The sequence below is a fragment of the Kogia breviceps genome, chromosome 3 (genome assembly GCF_026419965.1).
Source record: "Kogia breviceps isolate mKogBre1 chromosome 3, mKogBre1 haplotype 1, whole genome shotgun sequence".
NCBI lineage: Eukaryota > Metazoa > Chordata > Mammalia > Artiodactyla > Physeteridae > Kogia > Kogia breviceps.
In genome coordinates this window covers 166,414,366-166,441,239 of record NC_081312.1, presented here as the reverse complement: position 1 = coordinate 166,441,239, position 26,874 = coordinate 166,414,366, and positions in this window count along the sequence as shown.

Genomic DNA, 26,874 nt, shown 5'->3' with positions numbered 1-26,874 from the left:
ATACACAAATTTTTTTCGATAAATAAAATACCCATATTTTCATTTAAATTAAGTGTAGGGAAAAGTTTGTGTTCACTTACGAGATCACAATATGATATGTGAAATCAAAACAACTGGGGTTTGAGTCCTGATTCTATTCAAACTGTTTTAGCTTCTACCCCTTGGGTGAGTCATTTATCAATTCCTATACTTTTGAGGCAGAGGTAGCAGTGTGTGAATTTTCTACTGAGAGGGTTGGCACCCCTAACACCTGTGTTGTTCAAGGGTCAACTGTACTATAGCTGAGTGGCTTAAACGACAGAAATATATTGTCTCCTAGTTTTGGAAGACAGAAGTCCAAAATCAAAGTTTGGACAGGATTGGTTCCTCTGAGGGTTGTGGGAAGGAATCTGTTTCATGCCTCCCCCTAGCTTCTGGTGGTTTCCTGGCAATCTATGGCCTCCCTTGACTTACAGAAACAACCCCCGAATCTTTGCTTTCACCTTCACCTGGTTTTCTCCCTGTGTTCATGTTTGTGCCTAAATTTTCTCTTTTTATAAGGACACCAGTATTTGGATTAAGGGCTCAGCCTACTCCAGTATGATCCCATTGTAACTAAAGTATACCTGTAATGACCCTACAAAGTTAAAGCAACACATTTAAAAACAATATGTATCTCCATAACATTAGCAACTGATTTTTTTTTTGGGGGGGGTGCAAAAATTACTTCCAGATAAAGTCACATTCTGGCCTCCAGAATTGTAAAACAAGATTTTTCTGTGGTCTAAGCCAGCTAGTATATGGCAGCCCTAGGAAACAAATATAAATTTGACCTGAGATGATATATTTCAAAATATAAACTTGAGAGGGATAAAATTCAACCCATAATAATATACAACATTAACGTGGATTACATTTGAGTCAATGGAACTTGATAAGTTACCTGGATAATGATATAAAATATGGCAGAGGTGGATTTTAGAATGAAGCCATCGGGTAGACCACGATGTGTAGCGCAGGTATGGAAAAATCAGAAATAGATGGACAAACTGGCATGAAGTTTATGTGAAAGAAACCACCACAAAATTAGAAGAAAGAGAAGAATGTTGGTCCAGAAACCAACTGAATAAAGTGTTTCAGGTACAAGGGAGTGATCAATTTTAAGAAATACCATACGAATAAGATGGGGATTGAGAATTGCCTATTGGATTTACCCGGAGTGAGGGCTTTGGTGAGCTAGATAAAAGTGTGAGGTGAAAGTCTGGTTGAAAAGAGTTTAAGAGAGAAAATGAGATGAAATGTTGAAGAAAGTAAATATAGAAAAACTCTTTGGAGGAGTTTTCTTTAAGAGAAGAGCACAGTTATAGGAATCAGTCAATTATCAGTTCTTCCTAAATAATATCTCTATGGATATACGAATTATGTCTCCAAATCAGATGATTTCATTTTTATTTTTTATTCCAGGTCATTAAATATTTTACATTCCTATATATTCACCCAAATTCCTATTTTGTCTGAAAGACACATTTGAAGTTAGTAATGTATTATCTATTGTGATAACTTAGTACAATAAATTGTAATATGTGAAGAATAATTACTTTACATAATTTTAAGAAATAGCTTCAAATTATAGGTCTGAGTTTTGTTATATCCTTAACAATTTCTAATTTATTCAACTAACCTATATTAAGCACCTCATATGAGCCAGCCATATTAAAATGTTGAAAGTTTTCTTCCTATCCATAAAATTTTTAAAGTACATGAAAAAATATGCAATTTTAAGTAATCATCTAACCATATTATCAAATATTTTTAAATGATTTTTAGGACTTATATTTACATTTTAATTTGGGTATATGTGAGAGCCCCATAAAATTAGCAACTATTTGGAGGGGGCAGAAAATTAGTCTCCATGTCCTACATTCATAGGCCCAAGCAAAAGCTGGCTTATGTCTGCAAATTATATTTTTATATAACATCTTATCATCTTACATTTATATGTATATATTAACATCTCATATTTCAACTTATTTCTAAAATCGTTAGAATTAGACTAAGATATCATTTTGCTTCTCTAGCTCACACCTGCCTCTTGAACATTAACTGAAAAAGTTATGCTCTGATATTTTCTTCTTTAATTGAAAAAAGATACACTTGGGGCATCTTGATGCCAAGTTAATAAATCCTGAGGAAAGGATTTAATATCGGAAACATGAATATAAACTTGGAATGGACTGAATTGGCTCTAGTCTAATGAACTGTGACATCTAATTCATAATGGCAGAAATTGCAGCTTAAATCCACGTTAATCAGAATGGAGGTAAATCACAAATCACTAATCATGACTTTCTCCTCATTCCCAAAAAGATTTTTTAAAAGAATGCAAAGAAACTCACAGTAGGACACACTTGTTTGACATATCTCACATGCTTTTATTTAACAGTGAAGGGAAGAAAAGAAGAAAAATTAATCCCAAGTGAACTTCAAGCCCCTATTCTTACATAAGTGGCAGGTGACTTTTATGTCTGTGTGTGCATGTATGGGAGTGTGAGTGATCAATGCTTTTAAAAAGACTATGAAAGAAAGTGCTCTCTAGCATAAAGTAAGTACATTCTGAGGAAACTGCACAACCTCTGGGAAACTACTGTTTCCCACCTTTTTCTCCTGGTTCAATTTACTAATCCAGCATCATGCAATTGCTAAGTCTTCCAACAGAGAAGAGGAGGACTGCATCTCAAATACATAGGCATTTGTTTGAGACTCAGGGTAGCAGGCACCGAATAGGAGCCTTCTATCTGCAGCAATTAGTCATCACTCACAGTTATAAAAGACAAGCTTTAAAGTTGAGTTTACTGCCCTCCCCCAAGCAGGAAGGGCAACATGCAGCGACTCTGAGCCCAATTCAAGATTCTTTCCTCAAGTCACTGCATTTCTCCCATGGCCTCATAAGGATGTTAGCGATTTCAAATTTTTCTGAATCAACTAAAGCAGAGTTATTAGTAAGGTAGGAAGGTATAGTTCCAAAACAGTCCTAAAGTTCCATTATATAAAATGCTCCCAAGAGACCAAATGCTCCAAATTTATAGAGGCCAGATTAGTGATTGTCTAGTTTGGGGTAGTGGGGGTAGGGATGGACTATACAGAGGTTCAAGGGAAATGTTTGTGTTCATTGAAAAGTTCTAAATCTGGGTATGTAATGGTTTCTCAATTCTATACATTTACTAAGAAACATTGCATTGTAGCCTGGCAATGGTAGGAGTTTATGGTATGTATAGTGTACCTCAATATGTAAAATATATATACATGTATTTGCATGGTTGCAGATTTCTTAAGTTTGTTAAAATTGTGTGTCTTTAAATGCTTATCTTTCCAAATTGTTTAAAAATATTCCTTGTGTATTTGTTAAGACATTTTCTTTTTTTATTGAAGGATAGTTGGTTTACAATGTTGTTAATTTCTGCTGTATAGCAAAATGATTCAGTTATACATATATATACTTTTTTTTACATTCTTTTCTATTATGGTTTATTACAGGATATTGAACATGGTTCCCTGTGCTGTACAGTAGGACCTTGTTGTTTATTTATTTTATGTAGAGTCATTTGTGTATGTTAATCCCAAACTCCTAATTTATCCCTCCCCCTCCCCCTTTTCCCTTTGGTAACTGTAAGTTTGTTTTCTATGATAAAACATTTTCTTACTGGTGGGTACAAGTAACACTAATACATAAACCTAAATTGAAAAATTTTACCCAAAATCATACTAACTTCCTTCATTCACAAAGTGTACATGTAGTTGTTGAATGGCCAAAGCTCATTGAAAAATTTAGAGCATGATATAGCCAGCTATGGATTAAAACATAGGCATTTTATGCTGTCCTAAATGTTCTTCTTATAAGCTTTTCCCACCTAATACTCTTTTATACCAATTTTAGGCAAAGTTAATTTCTAATTTCATTTCTACATTCCCATAGTCAGGAGCATGTGGTTTTGCTACAGTACTTATTACTCTGCATTATAGTTGTTTATTTGCCTGTTTCTTCACTTGTCTGAATGGTTCTTAGGCAGGGCTTATGCCTTATATTAATGTTTGTTTCCATATTTTTTTGCACAGTACCAGACACAAAGTGGGTAAAGAATAAATGTTCATTCCATGGATGTTTTTACTAACAGTGGGTTTCTTTTCTCAGTAGTATCAAAGGAATTGCATTGTTATATATTTTTTTGGCCACACAGCATGTGGGATCTTAGTTCCCCAACCAGGGATGGAACCCATCCCCCTGCAGTGGAAGTGCAGGGTCTTAACCACTGGACCGCCAGGGAAATCCCTGCCCTGTTATCTTAATTGTTATCCCTTCTCCAGTTTTCTGTACTTGAGTGAATAGTAAAGCTCAGTGGAAGACATCTCTTGGGATGCTCATTTGGTTTCATACGAGATTGAAATAAATATTGAAATAAAGGTTAATCTAGTACTGTGCTGTCTAATACAAAACAACTAGCCACTCATGACTGTTTAAATTTTAATTAATTGAAATTTTAAAAAATCAGTTTCTTGGGCTTCCCTGGTGGTGCAGTGGTTGAGAATCCGCCTGCCGATGCAGGGGACACGGGTTCGTGCCCTGGTCCAGGAAGGTCCCACATGCTGCAGAGCGGCTGGGCCCGTGAGTCATGGCAGCTGAGCCTGCGTGTCTGGAGCCTGTGCTCTACGACGGGAGACGCCACAACAGTAAGAGGCCCGCATACCGCAAGAAAAAAAAAAAATCAGTTTCTCAGCTACACTAGCCACATTTCAAGTGATCTGTAGTCATGTGTGGCTGGAGGGTACCATATTGGAGAGCACAGATATAGAATCTTTCCATCATCACAAAAAGTTGTTGGACAATTTGTATAGATCATCATCTATATTGTGAGGCTGATCTGGATTTAAATTAATTGACTTGAAACTCGATGGGACTATCAACTCAAGACATGCTGGAATACACTTCATTGACTCAGACCAACAGGAAAGTGTTCAAGGGATGGCAGAAATCATTTTCCATCATCTTTCATACTATCTGCTATCCCCATCATATGTTATCCAAAAAAAGTACAGAAAGTATGGGATTACTCTTAAATTATAAACAAATTACAAAGTTTTATTAGAGAAGTTGATTCTTATCCCCCAAAAGTAAAGAAAAAATCAGGTTAAATATTATTTATGTTTAGCTGCTTTTGAAAAAATACGTATTAAAATGTCACCCATACATATGTTGTGGAGATCAGGGGTCCCCAACCCTTGGGCTGCAGACTGGTACCTGTCCGTGGCCTGTTAGGAACCGGGCTTCACAGCAGGAGGTGAGCAGTGGGCAAGCAAGTGACGCTTCATCTGCCGCCCCCCATTGCTCCCCATCGCTTGCATTACTGCCTGAATCATCACTCTCCTCCCACATCCGTGGAAAAACTGTCATCCATGAAACTGGTCCCTGGTGCCAAAAAAGGTTGGGGACTGGTAGAGATAGACTAAGCATGATGAACACATAATGAAAGGACATTTAAGAATTCATCCGTTCTCCTGGTTACATGTTTTGAAGATAAGAGAGAGAAAACTATGACAAAAGAAACACCTCAAGAGTCATTAAGGTTTTAAACACTTGAGATTACTTTCACTGAAAAGACTTCAAAAAAAATACAATAATTATATGGCCACTTAAAATCCTAGGCTTACAGTGACAAGCTGATTGCCTACAGAGGGAGCAAAGAATGTTGGCCAGAGTTATTACATATTTTTCTATACCCGAATAGAATCATCAGTTCATGACAATTCTCAGCTTCAGAGTACAAAGCATTAAGGGAGACCCATAGGTTTACTCTTTACACTCAAGGGGTATATTTGGAGCCCAAACCCTGAACTAACTGCTTGAAAGATTAAGATGTATGTGGCATGTTTCAATTCTAAATTAGCTAGATTCTAAGTACTCTAAATCCTTATCTTTTTAATCATGTTGTAGATTTTATCAGGTCCATTTTTTTTTTTGCAGTATGCGGGCCTCTCACTGTTGTGGCCTCTCCCGTTGCAGAGCACAGGCTCCGGACGCGCAGGCGCAGCGGCCATGGCTCACGGGCCCAGCCGCTCCGCGGCATGTGGGATCTTCCCAGACTGGGGCATGAACCTGTGTCCCCTGCATTGGCAGGCAGATTCTCAACCACTGCGCCACCAGGGAGGCCCTATCAGGTCCATTTTATAGGTGAGTCAGACTAAGGAACAGAGAGGATTGGGTTGGGAAGGAACAGAAGGATTGGAATTTAGGTCTGGCCATTTCAAAAGCCAAGATCTCCGTCCATCTATCCCTCGGAGAGATTCAAGAAATGTGTAGACACTTCCGTGCAGGGATAAGCATGTTATTCAAAACAATTTGTGGTAGTTACCATGTCATTGTCAGAAACTAGAGACATACATTCACAGGGGGCTGATTGTGGACTGAGTTCTAGTAAACCATTTAGAACTGCCGCCTGCCTTCTGCAGGTGTTTCAGAGTCCACCAAAGACTTACAGCCCAATATGAGGGATGTGGTGAAGATGACCACATCCTTTGCACCCATCGCTAATAATAATCTCACGTACACTGATTGAGAGGAGCTTTGGGCCATACTTCTGTTTATTCATTCACTCATTTATGAAAATATAGTCAATGTATATTTTGTGCCAGACACTGTTAGGTACTAGGGAGACAACAGTCCAAAAAAAAAAAAGTCATCCCTCCCCTTAGACCAGCTCAGGCCCTAGCCAAGGTGAGCCCAGACACCCGACCAAAGAAAGCAGAAGGAAGTCTAAGTAGTGATAGGTACTGGGATTTGTTCCCTAGACAGGAAGATCAGCTTAGAATATTTGTTTTAACAAAAGACCTGCTTTGACTTTCGTATTAGATTGGCCTCTCTTACATGTCAGAGGAGACCAAAAAACCAACATCCTTACTAAAGTATGTTAATTGAACCAAACCCGTTAGATTTGATTCTCAGAAATGTCAGGAAATTAAACGCCAGAGTCCCTACAGCAGCTCTCCAATAAGACATGTTGCTTGTGAGAGAAGTCAAAGTACAATTAAGAACCATCTCTTTTCATTAACTTCTTTTATTCTACTCACCCCCATGCTTTTCACATTTTCCATATTCCTGTAAGCTTCTTTGAGAGTAGGCTTCTGGCAGTGTCTCAAACTGAGTTGGAAGAAACAGCGTGGAAAAACGAAAAGGAGAATATCATTGTGCCTCTGCAGGTCCATAAAGTTATTAAAGTTTTGTAAATAAACATTTTTTTTCCTGAGCTTAAAAACACATTTGGCCTGCGTCCTGTAAGGTTCCCCAACTCCTCCAAGCCCTCACCCACCCCCATTAACTGCCTCTTCATTTTAAGGTTAACTGACAAGGACCTTGGGATATTGGCCTCAAAATTCCATGTTGTAGGTTCTATTCTCTGAAAGTTTTCATAGATAAGGACCTTAAATTTTATCAAGGTAGTTCTGTGCCTTCAAGTGATATTGAACCCCACAATATTTTTGTAAGAGTAAGAATCAGGAGTCTCCCTCCCAATTTTACTTTTTTTAGGTTTATTGAGATATTATTTACATACAGGAAAATATACTCTCTTTAGTATATACCATTATGTCAATTTTACAAATGTAAAATCCTCCAATCTTGATGTGAGAGCCCCATAAAATTAGCAACTGTTTGGAGGGGGCAATTAAGATGGAGAAGAGTTGTTACCCCCCAAATCCATTCATCGTCCTTTGTATGATTTATGATATATATCTTTAATTAATCACAGTTTGACTTTAAATATTGGGTTGACCAAAAAGTTCGTTTGGTTTTTTTCCGTAACGTCTAAATTATCTGGCTTATCCTTGTTTTTATATTGGATGTGATAGTCTTTACAACTTCCTACATCTTAGGTGAAAGCCGTTATACTCTCTCTTGACACTGTATCTAAGTACTAAATTGCTAGAGCTAGAAAATTTGCCTAGAAACAAAACCATGAAAGTTAAGATCCACATAGCTTTGGGATTTTTTCAGAATCTGTTGAGGTGTCACTTAATATCTGTAGATGTGTTAGCCTATCAGTCATGAAGAATATGGAAAAGATGCAGGATTACACCAAGTTCAGATATCATTAAATATTTAAATATTTTGATTGCCAAGGAAGTTCCAACAAGGTGAAGTACAGTAATAGCCTTAATAGTTTGTGAATGTATGTGACTAGACCAGGGACCTGCACTGTGTGTTTCAGAATCCTCAAGAGTAACCTTTTTCGTGAGTTATGAAGTTCCTGCAGGAGAATGCAACAGCGGCTTAACTCGCCCTACTGAGTTAAAGGAAGCCACCTCAGTGATAGTGCTCATCAAAAATTCTTCTTATTAAGTAACCCCTATTAAGTGAGAAGAAATTGCCCTCCTAGAGATTTAAGATCCCTAGACCTCAGGAAGAGTTAAAATTCAGTATAGCAATATTTAGAACTAAATCCATGTTGTTAATGCATATTTAAATGTAAAACTAAGTGCTTATTTGATATTTTATTTACTTGTATTATTTAAGACACTTCAGCTTGCTAGAGTTAAGGGGAGCCTTGTGATTCCAATTTAAAGTTGTTTGAATATAATTGATCTGGATTTGTGAATTTAAGTAAAAATCTTATTAAGTTGAAATACATGGTTGAACATTTAATCACTTGTTCTCCATACTTATAAGTTTAATTTCATAGAACTAAAGAATGACTTAAGTACTTGGGAAGTTTTATCACTTAGACTATTGAAGTACTTTAAAATGAAAGTGAATATATTAAATTTATAAATGAGATTTAATTGTTAATGGCATATAATTAATTAAGCTTCTAAATGGGAGCAAATTTAATCAATGACCTCTTAAAAGTGTTGGAATTTGCTAATGTGTAAATATAACAGCAAGATTTGTAACCAGAAATAAAAACTTTAAAGAACTTTTTGCATGTATAACTTAAATAAATTATACAGTAATTTTTAAATAAAATAAAACAGAATGATCTTTTCTGCACAGAAATAAATCTTGATAATAAGATACCCAAAATATTACATTCCCAGTTCTAGGAAGAAGGATACTATTAGTAACAATTAATTAACTATATCATGACTTTGGCAAAGCTGAATATGAGTGGATACAAGTTTTGTAATAATTGGTGATAAAAAGAAAATATTAAAGCAATACAAAATTGCTATTTTATTTGATTATTTTATTTATTTTATTTTATTTTTGTTTTGTTTTGTTTTTGTTTTATTTGGCTGCGTTGAGTCTTTGTTGCTGTGCACGGGCTTTCTCTAGTTGCTGCGAGTGGGGGCTGCCCTTCGTTGAGGTGCGTGGGCTTCAGCAGTGTGGTCACGCGGGGTCAGTAGCTGTGGCTCACGGGCTCCAGAGCGCAGGCTAAGTAGTTGTGGTGCACGGGCCTAGTTACTCTGCAGCATGTGGGATCTTCTCAGACTAGGGCTCAAACCCGCGTCCCCTGCACTGGCAGGTGGACTCTCAACCACTGCACCACCAGGGAAGCCCCCAAAATTGCTATTTTAAATGGTTGATATCATATTGTCTTATTTTCTGTCCCTAATGATTGAACAAATGTTAGGACCTAAATATTTCACTGTGTTCAGTGAATTTAGATGAACTGATTTTAGGTGTAGATCGTTAGAAAAATATCCCTTCCATTCTTATTGATACCATCATATTTGTTATAAAGCCGATTTTTCTTCCTACCAGAGGTAATGTAACGTTAAGTGTTTGTTCAAACCTTAGCGTAGTATTGTGCAAAGTACATGGGCTTTAGAGAAGGACTTGAACTTTAATCTTTCTTTGACCTACCCTTGATCAGTTGTAGGATCTTGGCAAGTTAGTTGACATCTCTATATCTTAGTTTCTTCATTGCAAAATGTGATTATTACCCCCTACTTCAGAAATTTGTTGGGATTAAATTAGATAGTATACAAAACATCTAGTTCAGCACATTGCACAGTTGGTATTAACTAAATTGTTTCATTTGTTCCTATTAATTTTATCACATTTTATATTTTTATTTGTTCTTATACTTGACTTATACTTATTAGATATGTACCCTGGTCAAATTCCTTAATATCTGGGTGTCTAAATTTCCTCAAAGACAAAACTGAGATTATAAGAATTGTGTTTTAGATAAAATGAGTTACTACATACAAATAAATGGTTTAGTACTATGCCTGAATATTGTAAGTATATTAGTATTATCTACTGTTATTATTATATTTCTTATAGAATTTTGTAGATTTTTAAAGTCTTTCTTATTCTTAAATACATTGCTTAACATATTGGTCTCCTTAGCATATTAGTCTCCAGGAGAGATTCTGTAAGACATGATGTATTAGAAAGTATGAGCTCTTATAATATCAAACCCCAAATTTATTAGCAGCTTCTAAAAATACAGGTTTAAATTTTGAAAATCAGCAGCAGGCTCTTTGCTACCACTCTTTTTTAAAAATCTCAGGCTGATGGAAACTGTGCTATTTGAAACGTTATAAGTTTCCCTAGGAAGGGAAAGAAAATCTATAAATCTAAAAAGATTGTCTTATTTCTGCACCTTAGAAGTCCTATTCCATCAGCCAAAGCAAATTATATATCCACACCCAACTTCAAATGAGCAGGGTACTGTAAACCTACCATGGGCATAGAATATTTATGAATAACCTTGATGACTACTACACATTTTCTGAAGTAGAGCAAATATATTTAATGCCATATTCTGAATAAAAGATAAACTTATAAAATGTTGTACCATCAGAAAGACATCACGACACTAAGCATGTTAAATTTTGTGTGTCATTAGAATCTACATAAAATATCAAAAGATGAAATTTTAAAAAGATTATTATCAGTAGTAGTTTAATTGCAGATATGAAAAGGAAAGAATAATCACCCTGTGGTTTAATCCATGTAATGGTAACCAACCTAATGATTTGTAGCATATCCTTACTGGTTATAAACATATATATATATATATATATATATATATATATGCTTGTTCCTGTATGTGCATGTGTGCATGTGTATGTGTGGATGTGCATGTATGTGTATAATTTTACAATAAATGTGATCATAATGTGTACAATCTGCTTTTTGTTCTATTTTAGTAATTAATATTGTGGAAAATAATTTTTTTGTCAATAGGTACACTTTTACAATATCATATATATATTCTATGTCTCACATATAATTATTAAATACTTTATTGTACAGAACTGTGTAATAAACATCTTGGTATATAAATATTTTCACATAGTTACAATTATTTTATTATTTAAATTTAAAGACATAGAATTTCCTGCTAAAAGGAAAATATATGTTGAGCAAAAGGAAGATTTCTTATCACTTCCTAACCTTGACTCAGTTTCCTCTGTTCACTCCTGAGACTGACACTAGTAGGTTCTGAACTAAAGATAGAAATACGATTGTTAAATTTTGACTTCACAATATTCCTGTTTTAAGACCAATTATCAAATTTCCTACTTTGTTATACCTAAACAAAGGCACTCAGCGAAGGGATTGTGAAAACAGAGGCAAGAATTGTTCTGAGATGTTAATGTAGACTGTAACCCAGTGAAGGAGAAAGAATGACTCAGAGGTTAGTCCTTCCTTACCCTGCACCCAGGCCAGTGCTTAAAGTCATGCACCATTCCAGCAACAGGTGGCCTCTGAGGAAAGGTTAAAGTTGTGATCATTGTTTATTTTGATAGACTAACTAACTGCCTGGCAACATAACTTGTTTGTTCTTTTACAATCTCATATCCAATGACTCAGTGAAGATATAAAGAATGCACAGTCCTGCAATCCCCACATGAAAGGGTAGCAGTTCTTCACATTTCTGCAAAGTCATGTCATGCATAAAGAAGGATGCCTTCCGCTTTAATGACTGACTGTAAATACTGCAGCAAGAAACAATGTTTAGAATTAAAATGAACTTAGGGGTGTGGCGTGATGGTGTCACAGAATCACAGCTTGGTAGAGCTGTCTGAAAATTTTTGGTCAATTTTTATATTGATGCTTAAAAGAAAACTTTGTTATCTGGGAATGTAGAATAAATGAGGAAGTTGGGTTGGAAGGATGGGAGGGAATCCAGACAATAATGGCATAAAAATGTCCAATTTTCTTTAAAACAATAACTATGAATAAATGTTCAAGTTTCACACAGATGATTGGATTTTTACTTAGTTCCCATGGCGTAAATGAACTATGAGTCAAGTACATTCTTAATACTTATCACTGATGCTGCAGTCAAAACGGACATTTTCTTTCCTCTCAAGTCTAAAAGTGTATATAATGTCTTATGCTTGGTTATACATCTCCAGTTTCCCAGAGTTTTCTCAAAGGATGGAAAATATGTGAGTTTAAGGGGATATATGAAATTTCAGAAGTTGTAGATGGTATAGGTGTGGGTGACAGTTTCTGCCAGAGCAAGTGGATTCACAGCATCAGGCTTGAAAATAAGCAGATTACATTTGACAGGAATGTGGAAATAAAATATATACATATTTATAAAATACATTCATCTGTAAAGGAAAATAATTTAGTATTTCAATATAGTGCATGAATCTAAAAAGGGAAGTATCAGAAAAGATGAGGAATTAAAATATGTTTGAAGAAGCATCAAAGCCCTCATCCTGGATTTCACATACTTCTGTTATATGTGAAGGGACTTGAGGATTCTTGACCTAGTAACTCGTTCCAGTACTTCAGTTCTGTCATGTCAAGATAACTCTGAATACATAATTTACAAGTGGTATAAGAAGACTTTACATTGCTTTGCAGCTCCATGTTACAAAAAGGATGGTACACATCTGGGTTAAGAAGGCTGACTGAGAGCTCACTGTGTTTGAATTCCTTTGTCATTGTAACCAACCTCACTAGCATGGCAGAGACAGTGTCTATATGAGGATATATTTAAAAGATGGATAAGAAAGAAGAAACAGCTATCCTGAAAAATTTCTGGAAAACAGAGGCACATTAGATTATAGCGATGAAAAATGCAGAGATAGACACCGTAGAAATGAAACCACAACTCAGAACAGACACAGGAAAAGCTAGAGTTGAAGCAGGAGGCATTCTCCTAAGAGGTGGAACCATGGAGAGGCTATGAATCTGGAGATCTCGGGTATAAAAAGCAAACATGAGGAAAGAGGAGTGTGCTGGAAATAAGTGTTATTAATCAGTATACTCTAAATGAATGGCAGGACAGTTCAACCTCATCAACCCTTTGTCTCCATCCCTCAGCGTGTAACCAAAGTGTTTACCTCCAGATTAAAACTGAATTATGGTTAACAAAAAAAAAAAAATCAAATTATCCTTCTGGGAAGAGTTTGAAATTTTACTTGGTTTGGTGGTACTCCACAGTAAGGTCTTCCTTGAGTTTTACATTGGAGGGTTTTTTGTGTTTGGGGGCAGAGGGGAAAGGATTGACATGCCTTCATATTTGTTCTCTGTTAACACAAAATAAATTAGATTCCATAGTCTTCACGACTTCTAATTAAAGAGAGCTCAAAATCAACAAGATGAGAGATCTGGCAGGGAAAAAAGAGAACTTTAGAGAACTTAGGCAAATCATACAAAGGACATATTGTAAGCAATCTAACCCATCACTGTCAATTTGATTATGTACATCAGCAGCAAATCATCAAATGGAAGTAGTATGTATGCAGTCGGGTACTGAAAGGATAACTAAGTTTCATTAGCAAGTGGCTCAGATGCTCAGAGCCCCTTCTTGTGCTATGTTCCCTCCTCTCAGTCTGCACCTTATGCCCCCCAGGGAATTTTCCATGATCAAGTGACTGAGGAAGAAATAATATGGGCCTGGTTTACAGATAATTCTGCATGTAATGCTGGCACTATCTGAAAGTAAATGGCCACATGTTAGCCTCAGTCTAGTGTGACCATGAAGGAGAGTGTGGAGGGAAAATCATCCTAATCAGCTGAATTTCCAAAAGTACATTTTGAAATTCATTTTGTTCATTTTATCTCTCTTTTTGAGAGTAGAAGAAAAAGTTGAAACATTTCTGTGTATCTTCCACAATGCTCTAAGCATACTCATTTGGCATTTAAAATTATTTTTGTTCATTTATCAAAGGAAGATATTTTAATAAAAATTCAATCCATGGATATGCTTGTGTTCCAATCCTAACAAATTTTATGATAGTAACTGTCCATCTTAGCCAAATTTCACTCTTGAAGCTTCTGAAAGTAAAGAAAAATAACACCAGCTCTTCATAACCTGCATCTCCCTGTGTTTTATGGCCTTTTTCTGGGTGCCCATAGCTCTCTCTCTTATAGGGTCACTGTGAGGCTAACTGCAAAAATGTGCTTTAGAATTCCGTGAACACCTTGGGCGAGGGCAAAGGCGATGGTCATTACTTCAAGGTATTACTGATATTAAAACTCATATATCTTGTGCCATACGAGAGGATAGTACCTAAAAATACAGTTGATAGCATCATCTTGGCAGCAATTAAATCCTAAAAAGCACAACGTGAGCATTTTCATTTTAAACCCAATTGCATTTGCCTTCGTCAGTCTTCCTCAATTCCACGCATGAATGGCCTGCTCTGTTATTATACACCATAGGGATGTTCTGGTCCCAGAGTAGAGACCCTGTTGGTGTACTGTAGAGAACAGATCAAGCATTAATGCATGACTGTGGATCAGCTTTGTAGGAATACTGAATTCCAAAAATGGAAGAACATTTTGAAAAAAGCAGTGCAAGAAGTTACCAGTGGCTGAAGGCAACAACCAATTACAAAGAAACTGGTAGTTTTCCTATACCGCAGGTTGTTTTCCTTTATGTATTTTGTAAGATGTTACATGACATATGGTCATGTGCACCTCAGGCATTTTTAATTTGGAGAGAAACATGACGGCTGCTCAAAATAAAGGAATCTTTCACATCTTTCAAGTTCCCTGGGCTGCAGCCATGTACTATGTAGAACAGAATTCTGATTCCCCATGTGCCTGTTTACTTAGATATAGGCTTATCTTAGGCACTGCTGGTATTGATTTTCTACGTGCAGGAACTCCTCATGTTTTAGGACAGTCAGAAATACTTCAGTAATATGTATCGCCTATCATCTGCTTCCATTTCAAATAACTACACGTCAAAGGTTGAACTCTTGCTGGAGTTGCTCAGTTCTTGATCTTCCAACTTCTTTTCTAAAATATTCTATTTTGTGTGCTATCAAAGGGGAGTACATAATCAGATTCTTTGGTTAAGGATTTTAGGATAAAGTATAGCTCTTCTTAGAAAAGAAGAGACTTGAATTAATGATTCAAGATTCTAGTTTCTAGTTAAGAAACTAGAAAAAGAGCAAATTAAAAAATAGAGAAAGGGAAATAATATTCATAAAAGCATAAATAAAACTGAAAAGAGAAATCAGTGAAACCAGAAGCTGGTTCTTTGAGATCAGTGTAATTGACCAGTCTTCAGTAAGGCTAATCAAGAAAAAAGAAAAGACATGAAGTACCAAGTGACAGCACTACAGATTTTACAAATATTGAAAAGATAAGTAAATATTATGTCCAACTTTGTGCCACTAAGTTCAAACAACTTACATGACATGGTCAGATTGCTTGAAAGACACAAAGTACCAAAGCTCACTTAGGAAGGGACAACCTGGGTGGTCTGTATCTATTAAATAATATGAATTCATAGTTAAATACCTTCCACAAAGCAAACTCCAGATACCCATGGCTACAATGTTGAATTCTACCAGACATTCAAGGAGGAAATAGTAGTAAGTCTACATAAACACTTCTAAAACATTGAGGAGAAATTTCTTCCTAAGACTCTTTCTATGAGGCCAGTCTTACTCTGATACCAAACACAGACAAGGATGCTATAAGACAACTAACAAAAAACAAAAAAAAAATTCTTGTGAAGAACAGCCATATTCTGTGTTTTACATATGTATATTGCTTGCTAACAAATGAGCAAGAACAGGCCCAAAAGCATAAAAGAAATTCAGAAACAGAAATCTGTGACCAAAGAAAATTTCTAATTTATTAATAAGTTAAATCTTCTCTGAAAATTGGGAAGAGACTTCCAGACTGCTCCTTGCAAATGAGCTTATTTTAAAGATAATTGTTCTAACCAAACACTTATCTGATTCATTTTCAAAAAATAAATAAGAGAAATTCCAGATGAATTATAATATTTCTAGAGAAGATGCCCAAGCTTCTAGGGAACCAGATTTTTTCAGAGTTGTGAAGAAAAAAAAGTTTTATTTCATGGTTTAGATCTCTGGAATAGTGTGTTTAAAAAGAGAACAGTAATTTTAAAAGAATATATTCTGATTATAAAAGTCACAAACAAATCCTGTAAAGCATGAGGGATAGTGGAGAAATTAATCTGTGACACTAATGAGATTAAACTTTAAAAAGGGATTAAGGATTAAACTACTAAAAAAAAATAAAAGTGGTAGCAAAATGAGTAAAACAAAAGTGCTGGTAAGCCATAAGAAAAGGGTGGTCGATATACCTAAAGGCAAATTAACTTGAAACTTACTAAAAATCTGAAATAAAGTAGAAACGGCTTTATTAAGTTCAGGTGCAGAGGATGAGTAAAATTGAGGAAGTGATAGACTTGCCACTCATGGGGGTAGAGGGTAAAGTTAAGGAATAACAAATACATTCAGACTTAACCTCCTCATCACTCCTAGGGAAAAGGCCATCTTGACTTCCTGCCTTATGTTTTAGCTGTATCTCCTGCCCTGTTCTTTCCCAGGAGGCTTCTAGCTTCACTGACCTTTCTATTCCCTGAATGGAGGGTACCACCTCCCAGCCCAGGCCCTCAGCAAAGGACATTCCCTTGACCTACACTGCCCTCATTTCCTAGTCACTTCTTGTACCTCCTTCATCTTCCAACCTAAAAGTGACTTGCTCCATGAGAACTGCTTACCACTGATAAATAATCTTGTTTAATTGTGACTTTTTTATAACACTTATGGTAGTTTATAATGATACATTTTTCTAGGTATTTGATTCATGTCTGCCTCCCCTACTAAACTGTAAACTCCTTGGATGCAAGATTGTGTCTTACTCTTGAGCTTAGCATGTGGCACAACATAGGAATTTTAAAAATATATATTTGAGACATTAATCAACAACAAAGAAGGAAGAATCAAACTCAAAACATAATCATCAAAGTGGAATAAATAAAAGCACAAAAATGAAACATTAAAGCCCAAGGTAGACTGAGGCAGTAAGAACACATCTAGAATTCTGGTCCTCTTGCTTGAATGACATCCTGAGCTACTGAATTTCTCAGAGAGGCAGTGTGGTAAAGTGAAAAGATGTCTTCTTCCCTGCACATAACGGGTGCCTTATGACCTCTCTTTTGTCTGCTGCATGCTACTGTTACTTACTCTTTCCTTTTGCAATGTCCTTTACCTTCACTTTCACACAGCTCAGACATGGCTTGCAGACACTCAATATATGATAACATCATGAGTAAATAAATTGGTGAATGGCAGTGGTAGAAGTTCTCATCATGGCCATGAGTGCTACACAGTCTAAGAAAGTTTTAAGTAATGGTGCCGTCAGGATCTATAGCACTCCAGGAATCTAAAGCAACTCAAGACTTCTACTGACATGTTTACTTTCCTTAATGACATTGGTGTGTCTCCCCGCTGGCAATGACATTTAGCCATAGGGGCGGGTGAAACTACTAGCTTAGAAAACATCTAGCTAGTTATAATAAGAGATAAAAGTCCCTGTAATCAAGTCAGGGCACACAGATAATGTAACCTTGTTGCTTGAATGTTCTCTAAAGGTCTCTTGATAGTTTGTTTAAATCGGGGAAAAATATAAACAGTTCTTTTTCTTTACCTTTCTGATGTAATTTTATTAGCTAATAAGCATTGTGACCCAGGAAATCATAGTTACGACAGTCAGATCATAGATTATATCTTTACACATAATCTTAATTTATTTTCAGCTTTATTATATAAATTTGTTAAAAAGAAAAGTGGACTTCATTTCCTATTTATATTCTAGAGTCAATACTGCTTTGGGGGAGAATTTACAATTATAGGTTCATAGAAACAATATAATATGAAGAAGTGATAAATTTTTAATTTACCGTTATTATGCATCTCAGAAAGTGTGTGGGCTTCTTTTATACACATGCCCACTTTCATTTAACAGTTTCTTTCTTTTTGCTAGAAAGCCCACATTTTCAAATGTTGCTCATCTTGGCTAAATAATGGGTCTTGTTAAACATAGCAACTGATACAAAGACCCCATGCAATATTTACATTTCACAGGTGAATGAAATCACCTTCCTTCTGGCTTTTATGTTAGCTGGCAATGTGCCTGGGATGTAAAGATAAGATAGTGCAGACAAAGATACTTTAGATTACCTGCCTTTTCCATACTATATATTAGGAACCCAGAGTAAAGTCTTCATGGAACCACCAACAACTCAAGTGGACATAGATCACAGTGACTTATATAAAAGTAGCTCGTGCACAGATGAATTGCTTTTGAACACAGAAGACTGATTTCAGTCCTGGGAAGTCAGGATGGGGATTGTATCTGTGATAATAATGGTGCAAGGCAGACAGAAGCTATTTTTAAAGACCTGCCTGGAGGCCAGAGGGTTTCTCCCAATGGGAGACTAGAAATCAGCATTTCTATCTTCACCTCTGAGAGTGGAGCTCTGACTTTCCCAGCCTGCAAATAGCAGAAGCTGAACCTGTATGGATTAGTAAAACATGCTGCGGAGAATAAGAGGAAAAATGCAGCTACACTATTCTGCATAGTGCCTCATCTGTAAATCTGTGATTAATATCTGAGCAGCTTCATGTGGCAAAAAGAAAACTCAGTACACAGAAAGTCAAAGCTTGTAATTAATTATCCTCAGTCCATTGCATTGTTACCAGTTATTGCCTCTGAACAATGCATGCCCGTAACAACTATCCAAGTCATACATAATGCATACTAGATTGGAAAACCCGTGCCCACACTAGTCATATTAAATCCACAACTCAAAATGTAAACCCTTTGCTAATTCACATCTCTCTATGTTTAGCATCCAGATTCTAATTTTATTCATTTACTTGCAAATGTGGGCTTATCTCTTGGTTGATATTCTTCAAAAGTAAAGATTATATCTCCAAGCAACAAGAACAAACCAAAACGAAGAAAACAACAAAAAACCACTTCACCCTGAACTAAATTGCTCTTCTTCCAAGTAAGTTTAATTTGAAGTAATCGAATTACTCTATAAATGATCTTTCTCCTTCTCAATGCTCACATCAAATAGCCAGAAACATCTGTGAACAGAGAGGAGGCTAGTCAGGGATCTAGGGAGAATTTTATAAACACAGTACAACATTCAGCCTCTGCATCTAAAAGGCTCAGGGAACTGTTCCTGCAGTAAAGGAAAACTGTATCCTTTATTCAGTGCCATTCTCCCACTTTTTAATGGAGAAATCACTGCTTTTAAAATGCTTAATCTCAGAGAAAAGGAAGTTGAAATAGAGATATTTAAGCTAGCATCAGAGTTAAAAGCAAAGATTGATAATGCTTGTCAGAAAAATGAGACATTTAAAAGTCAGGCTTTCAACAGGGTTACATTGTGCATGATTCTGTTGTTCCGGGGGTGTAGGGTATAGTAGGATAAGAAATATCACGCCCTCCTTCTAAATCTTCTGCTGTTCAGTTTTCTATGCTCTGTTTTCACTCTTTTTAATAATTAAAAAGAGCTTTTGCTTTGTTTAAATTAGAGCATGTAATAGTATTTATTGAGTACTTACATTTTCAACTTTAAAACACAATCTAAACAAACACACATCAAACCTGTAATTCTTTGCTTCAAAAGTCATTATCTACTAGTGGCTGTCCTCTTTTGCTCATCATTCCCTTTATAGATAAACATCTGGAAAAAATGTTTTCATTCATTTTCTCCAGTGAGTTGCTTCCTAGTCATCCTGCAGTCTACTACAGTTGAGCTGCTGTGTCCCAAACTCAAATCCAATGATCAGTTTGCCAAATACAATTGATAAGTTTAGATCCCATTTTATAAAAATTCACACAAGTACTACATAATTCAGGAATATTCTCCCCTTATACCCTTACTTCTCTTACCACCTCTGAGTTAAGCACTGTCGATCATTTAGTGTCTGTCTTCCTATTCCCCTGCCTATGCATTTATATGTGTATGTATATAATGCAGGCTGATTAAACCGCTTTCCAGTCTTTGCCTTCTAAACCTTTAATAGATCTTGCAGCTCTTTATCAGCACTGCAGTGTATGTGGCTCTACAGTGTAGGTGGGCCTACATCATCCTTTCTAATGGCTGTGGTATGGGTGCAGCATGAGGTATATAACTTCTCTGTTGCCGATGAACATTTAAGTTGTCAAACACTTCGTAATGTTTCAGTGAACAGTTTTGAATATGACTCACCAACATTTTGGTGAGTCATAGGTGATGCACCTAAAAAAAATTACAGATACTGCCAAGTCCTACCAAAATCTTTCAACAACTTCTCTCACCACCAACAAATAAAAATCATATCCATATTCCTACTTGTGAAACACACTTCTTTGTTATTGACTATCTTATGGTGAAAAAGATCATCTTCCACTGATTATTAGTGAGGGTAATCATCCTTTCCTATATATACTCACTGTATGACACCATTGCTTTCTCCTTTATAATCTTTTCAAAAATATTTATGGCATGGTTGGCCAATCAAATTGAGATTAATATTGGAGATTTTTAACTTGAAAGACCTTAACCATTTATGTTTTATATACTGCAAATTATTTCTTACATATGCTATTTAATTTTGAACATTTTAATGTTATATTGTATAATGCATGAGTTTTTGATGTTATATAGTCATGTCTGGCAATCTTTCCCTTTATTTGGACTGTATGACTTGCTTCTGAAGATCATAAAATGCTACTTTATAGTTTATTCTATTACTCTTCTAGTTCTTTAATCCATCAGGAAATTTCCTCTCTCTCTCTCTCTCTCTATATATATATATATGTATTTCTAAAACATTTATTGAATTGTTTATAATTGCTGAGTGATTTTTAATATTATGTGTACTATAAAAATAGCACATTTCATAGGCCTGTTTATGAGCTCTCCATTAAAAAAAATTTTTTTAAAGATTGATTGATTGATTGATAGATTTCAGCTGTGTTGGGCCTTCGTTGCTGTGTGCAGGCTCTCTCTAGTTGCGGTGAGCAGGGGCAATTCTTCATTGTGGTGCGCAGGCTTCTCATTGTGGTGGCTTCTCTCGTTGCGGAACACAGGCTCTGGGCGTGCGGGCTTCAGTAGTTGTGGCATGTGGGCTCAGCAGTTGTGCCTCATGGGCCCTAGAGCACAGGCTCAGTAGTTGTGGCGCACAGGCTTAGTTGCTCCGCAGCATGTGGGATCTTCCTGGACCAGGGCTCGAACCCCTGTTCCCTGCATTGGCAGGCATACTCTTAACCACTGCACCACCAGGGAAGTCCCAAAGAGCTCTCCATTTTTTATGCTAGTTACTTGTTTATGTCTGCATGAATAACTCATTATTTCAATTTTTGCATTTTAATAATTCATTTTTATAATTAATAGGGTATGTCCATCCACAGTATCATTTTTCAATATTTATTGATTTTTTTAGTGCTTTTATCTTCAACTTAGTCTTACACCACTCACAAAAATTGATGTGAAATGGATTAAAGACTTAAATAAGACCCGAGTCTGTTAAACTCCTAGAAGACAACATAGGAAAACGCTTGACATTGGCCTTGGCAATCATTGTTTGGATATAGCACCAAAGGAACAAGCAACAAAAGAAAACAATTATAAGTGAGGTCATATAAAATTAAAACAATTTTGCACAGCAAAAGAAATAATTAACAACATGAAAAAGCAGCCTATGAAATGGGAGAAAATATTTGCAAACCATCTATCTGGTAGGAGTTAATATCCAAAATATATAAAGTACTTATACAACTCAATACCAAAAAAAGTCTGATTTAAAAATGAGCAGAGAAATGAAATGGACATTTTCCAAAGAAGACATAAAAATGGGCAACAGGTACATGGAAGGGTATTCAACATCACTAACATCAGGGAAATGCAAATCAAAACCACAAAGAAATATCACCTCATACTTGTTAGAATGACTGTCATCAAAAAAAGAAGAGATACCAAGTGTTGGTGAGGATGTGGAAAAAAGAGAACCCTTGTGCAATATTGATGGGAATGTAAAGTATTCCAGCCACTATGAAAAATGGTATGGAGATTCTTCAAAAAATTAAAAACAGGACTACCATATGATTCAGCAATCCCATTTCTGGTAATGTATCCAAAGGAAATGAAAACCAGATCTCAACAAGATATTTGCACCCCTATGATATTTAGGGGTGCAAGATATTTAGCACTATTCACAGTAGCCAAGATATGGAAACAACCTAAGTGTCCATCAACAGATAAATGGATAAAAAAGATGTGGTATGTATATGCTATGGAATATTATTCATCCATGAACAAACAGGAAATTCTGTCATTTGCAATAACATGGTTGAACCTTGGGGACATTTATGTTAATAATGTTAATATGTTAAATATGTCAGACGGGGAAGACAAATAGTGCATGATCTCACATATATATGAATCTAAAAAAGCCAAACCCATAGAAACAGAGAGTAGAATGGCTATTACAAGGGCCTGAGTTGGGGCGTCTGGGGGGAATTGGGAGATGTTGGTAAGAGGGTACAAACTCCCAGTTATAAGAGGAATAATTATAATTGATCTAATAAATCTAATGTACAGCATGATGGTTATAGTTAATAATAGTTTACTAAATACTTGGAAGTTGCTAAGAGAGTAGATCTTAAATGTTCTCACCACAAAAAAGTGGTAATTATCTGACATAATGGAAGTGTTAGCTAAGGTTAGGTTGGTGATCATTTTGCAATATATAAGTGTATCAAATCAATACCTTTTACACCTTAAACTTCTACAACATTATATGTCAGTTATATCTCAATAAAGCTGGAAAAAAGCAAAAAAACAATACCCCCCACCCCCCGCCAAAAAAACCCGTAAGCCCAGCTTCCTGTGGATTTCTTCTCTCGGTCTGGAAGAATGTATATTTATTAACTGGATCTGAGATCTTGCTCAAGATACAAGCTGTGTTTTTGTTCCCAAACTATATCCTCAGTTCAACTTATCAACAAGGAATGCTAATTAGATGCTCAAAACTCACTGGGCATGGAGAGTACATTAGATCCATAGAATAAACTGAAAAAAAAAGTCAATGCAAGAAATAAATTAAGGATAAATATACATCTATGAAGTACAGAATAAAAATTTGTTACTTGCATTTATATAGAATGTTCCTTTGCATATTTTTAAGTATAGCATTTATCTTACTGTATATCATTTTATTTACTTCATTTTAATTAGTTTATCCATCTCATATTTGTCAAAGGAATAGAATACGTCTACCTAGTCTGGGAAGGTTCTGGAAACTTGCAGTAGCTCCTCCTGTCCGTTCACTTTTTTTGTTTACTGATCCGTTCCCCACACTGCCCCCTTCCCCTCTGATCCAGTTTCCATACTTGGTGCCTTTTAGGATGGCCTTAACTTCCATTTCAGCAATGCTTGTGACAACCTCATTTAAAGATGTTTATTTTTCCATTCTCTTCCTTATTTTTTGATAGAAATGTACACTTCTCTAGGTGATGGGGGATCCCCACGCCAGACCCATGAAGCTTCTACTGCTACTGATTAAGATGCCAAATCAAATGTGTGCTAGCAAAAAGACTCATGGTCTTCTAAGCGGAGTTTGCTATCGCATGCTTTTAGAGCTCTGAGGAGATGAACTTGGTGAAGAAGCCAAGATTTCTGTGGATCTGAGGGCTATCCTTGGCTTGGAAAATATGGTCAGATAATTACTGGAATAAATTTAAAGAAAGCTGTGACATTTCCCGCAGAAAGAGTTGCTCTGTCAGCTTCTACACTCATAATATCACTGGCTACCAGATTAGGGCTTAAAGGCTTATACAATCCTTCGATTTTGGAAGTTTTCCCTGAATACTGCTTAGCTCTTTCCCATATCTGCATTTGCTAGGAGTAAATAGTTCATGGTCTTCTACTTCAGTTTCTTGCCTAGCTTGCCTGCATCCACACCAAATAACTGTGGCCAGATTTGCTAAAAGGATAAGGAAGGCTTCTAGAAGGATTTCTCAAAGCATCGGGTGAAAACATTTAAAAGCCAACAGATTCTATAAACAGGAATGTCAGCTCCTCTGACACCCCACGGGGTTCACACCCCTGAAGAAATTTGTAAATGTGAAACAGAAGCCCAAAGAGCATACAATGCAATGACAAAAACTGTCACTATACCCCTGAAACCTGAATGATGAAGTCAAAGTTATGTGCTCTGATACACACACAAAGCAAGTGGTATTGCCACGTAGAGAATGATATAAAAATATTCTGTGGTTTCATTACCTTATTTTTCTCATGATTCACTACCCTGAGGGTTTTATAGAAAAAGTAGGATTGTGTTAAGAAAGGATGGGGATGGTGATAAAAATTAGAACCTTAATGGCTATAATATTGGCTTTTGAATGTTGTCCTTCTCTCTACCCTTCCAATTCCACTTAAAAAGAGGTCCAGGAAGTGAGTGATCTCTGGCTCTGAGAAAAAATTAGTCAGACTTAGCTACTTTCTTCTCACACTCTGAACTAATTCTGCAGAATTAGATGACAGAACAAGCTCAGCACTGACAGTCTACAGGCATCCTGAACTATTCAAGTTGAGGACCAAACAGAGACAAGTCCCCAAAGGCATTATTTCTTTCATCAACAATGGGATTTATCACAATGTTGAAACAAAATGTTGAAAATGTTATTTCTTAAGAAGTCTCTCTCAATCTGACTTCTGTCTGCACAAGATTGCAAAATTTCTGTACAGAAGTGACTATTAATAGACCAAACAAAACTCGTTTTTAAACAAATTCTCCTTTAGTTTTAACCTGTTTTTTTTGTTGTTGGTGGTGTTTACATCTTTATTGGAGTATAATTGCTTTACAATGGTGTGTTCGTTTCTGCTTTATAACAAAGTGAATCAGCTATACATGTACATATATCCCCATATCTCTTCCCTCTTGCATGTCCCTCCCACCCTCCCTATCCCACCCCTCTAGGTGGTCACAAAGCACCGAGCTGATCTCCCTGTGCTATGTGGCTGCTTCCCACTATCTATTTTACATTTGGTAGTGTATATATGTCCATGCCACTCTCTCACTTCATTCCAGCTTACCCTTCCCCCTCCCCGTGTCCTCAAGTCCATTCTCTAGTAGGTCTGTGTCTTTATTCCTGTCCTGCCCCTAGGTTCTTCTTAACCGTTTTTTTTAAGATTCCATATATATGTGTTAGCATATGATATTTGTTTTTCTCTTTCTGACTTACTTCACTCTGTATGACAGTCTCTAGGTCCATCCACCTCACTACAAATAACTCAATTTCATTTCTTTTTATGGCTGAGTAGTATTCCATTGTATTATATGTGCCACATCTTCTTTAGCCATTCATGTGTCGATGGACACTTAAACACAATTTGGTTCCTTGCCTACAAGGATTGATGAAATAAGCCAACAATTTCCTTCCACAGAAATCCTGGAAAAGTCTTTGATGGTGTTTAGCTTTCTAGTATGCCACTAATTAAGATGAACTCTTTGGGAATTCTCTGGAAAAAAGTAATCTTATAGAGATACTACTACATGTAAGGATTTGCTTATTTTGGTCTTAAATCTCTATAAAACATCACTCTTGAAAAATGTCAGTGTATCAATCATCTTCCTAAAATGATACCATCTTCTTATATTAGATCATGTCTAGGAGACAATGAAAATTTATCTTATCTTAGGTGACATTCAGAAAAAAACAGTCTAGAAAACTAAGGGGAAAAAAAAATCCAAGAGCTATTTAAAGCAATGGTGTGTGACCTTAATAATCACATATCAGTTTTGTAACTGCATGAATATGTATTGGTCCTAAACTTTTGGTTTAGTTACTAAAATCACTGAAATTAGATTAAGAGTAGCTATTATATCATATTCCTCTACTAATTAGTATAGCACATTTTTATCCACTGGACAGTCAATAATTAGTTGTGGAAAGCTGAAAGAAAAAATAAACAATAATAATAATATTGTAAATCAGAGAATGTTCGTGTAGTCAGCAGGATATTAATTATCAAAGTGACCAAATCTTTGCTTTTAGGGGTCTGATTTAACAGAATTGTGATGAGGTCCTCTCAGATGAAGCTGGCAGTAATAATGGATAGATGTAGTAATGAGAGTGAGTGAAGAGTTCCCTCTAAGATGTGAAATAGTGGAATTAGGTCATCTCAATCTAAGGTGGATCATAGCTCTTCCACTCATAACCTTATACTGATGTTCCTAACCTTGAAGTCAGAGACCAGATATAACAGGAAATCCTTTCCTCCACCAAGGTGCTCTTCCTTAGCTTACCTACTTTTTTTTTTTGGATCAAATAATACAGGGATAGTACTCCTGTATAGTTATAGACTCCTGTAATGGGTTGAATTGTGTCTCCCCAAATTCATATAAACCCCAGATATGCCCTTGTTTGGAAATAGGGTGTTTGCAGATGTGATTAGTTTAGATGAGGTCATAGTGGAGTAGGATGGGCCCCCAATCCAGTATGATTGGCGTGCTTATAAAAAAGGAAGATTTGGACACAGGTACACATTTAGGGAGAACACGTGCAAACCCCCAGAAGCTAGAGGAAAGGTATGGAAGAGCTTCTTCCTCACAACCCTCAGGAGGAACCAACCCTGCCGACATCTTGATCTC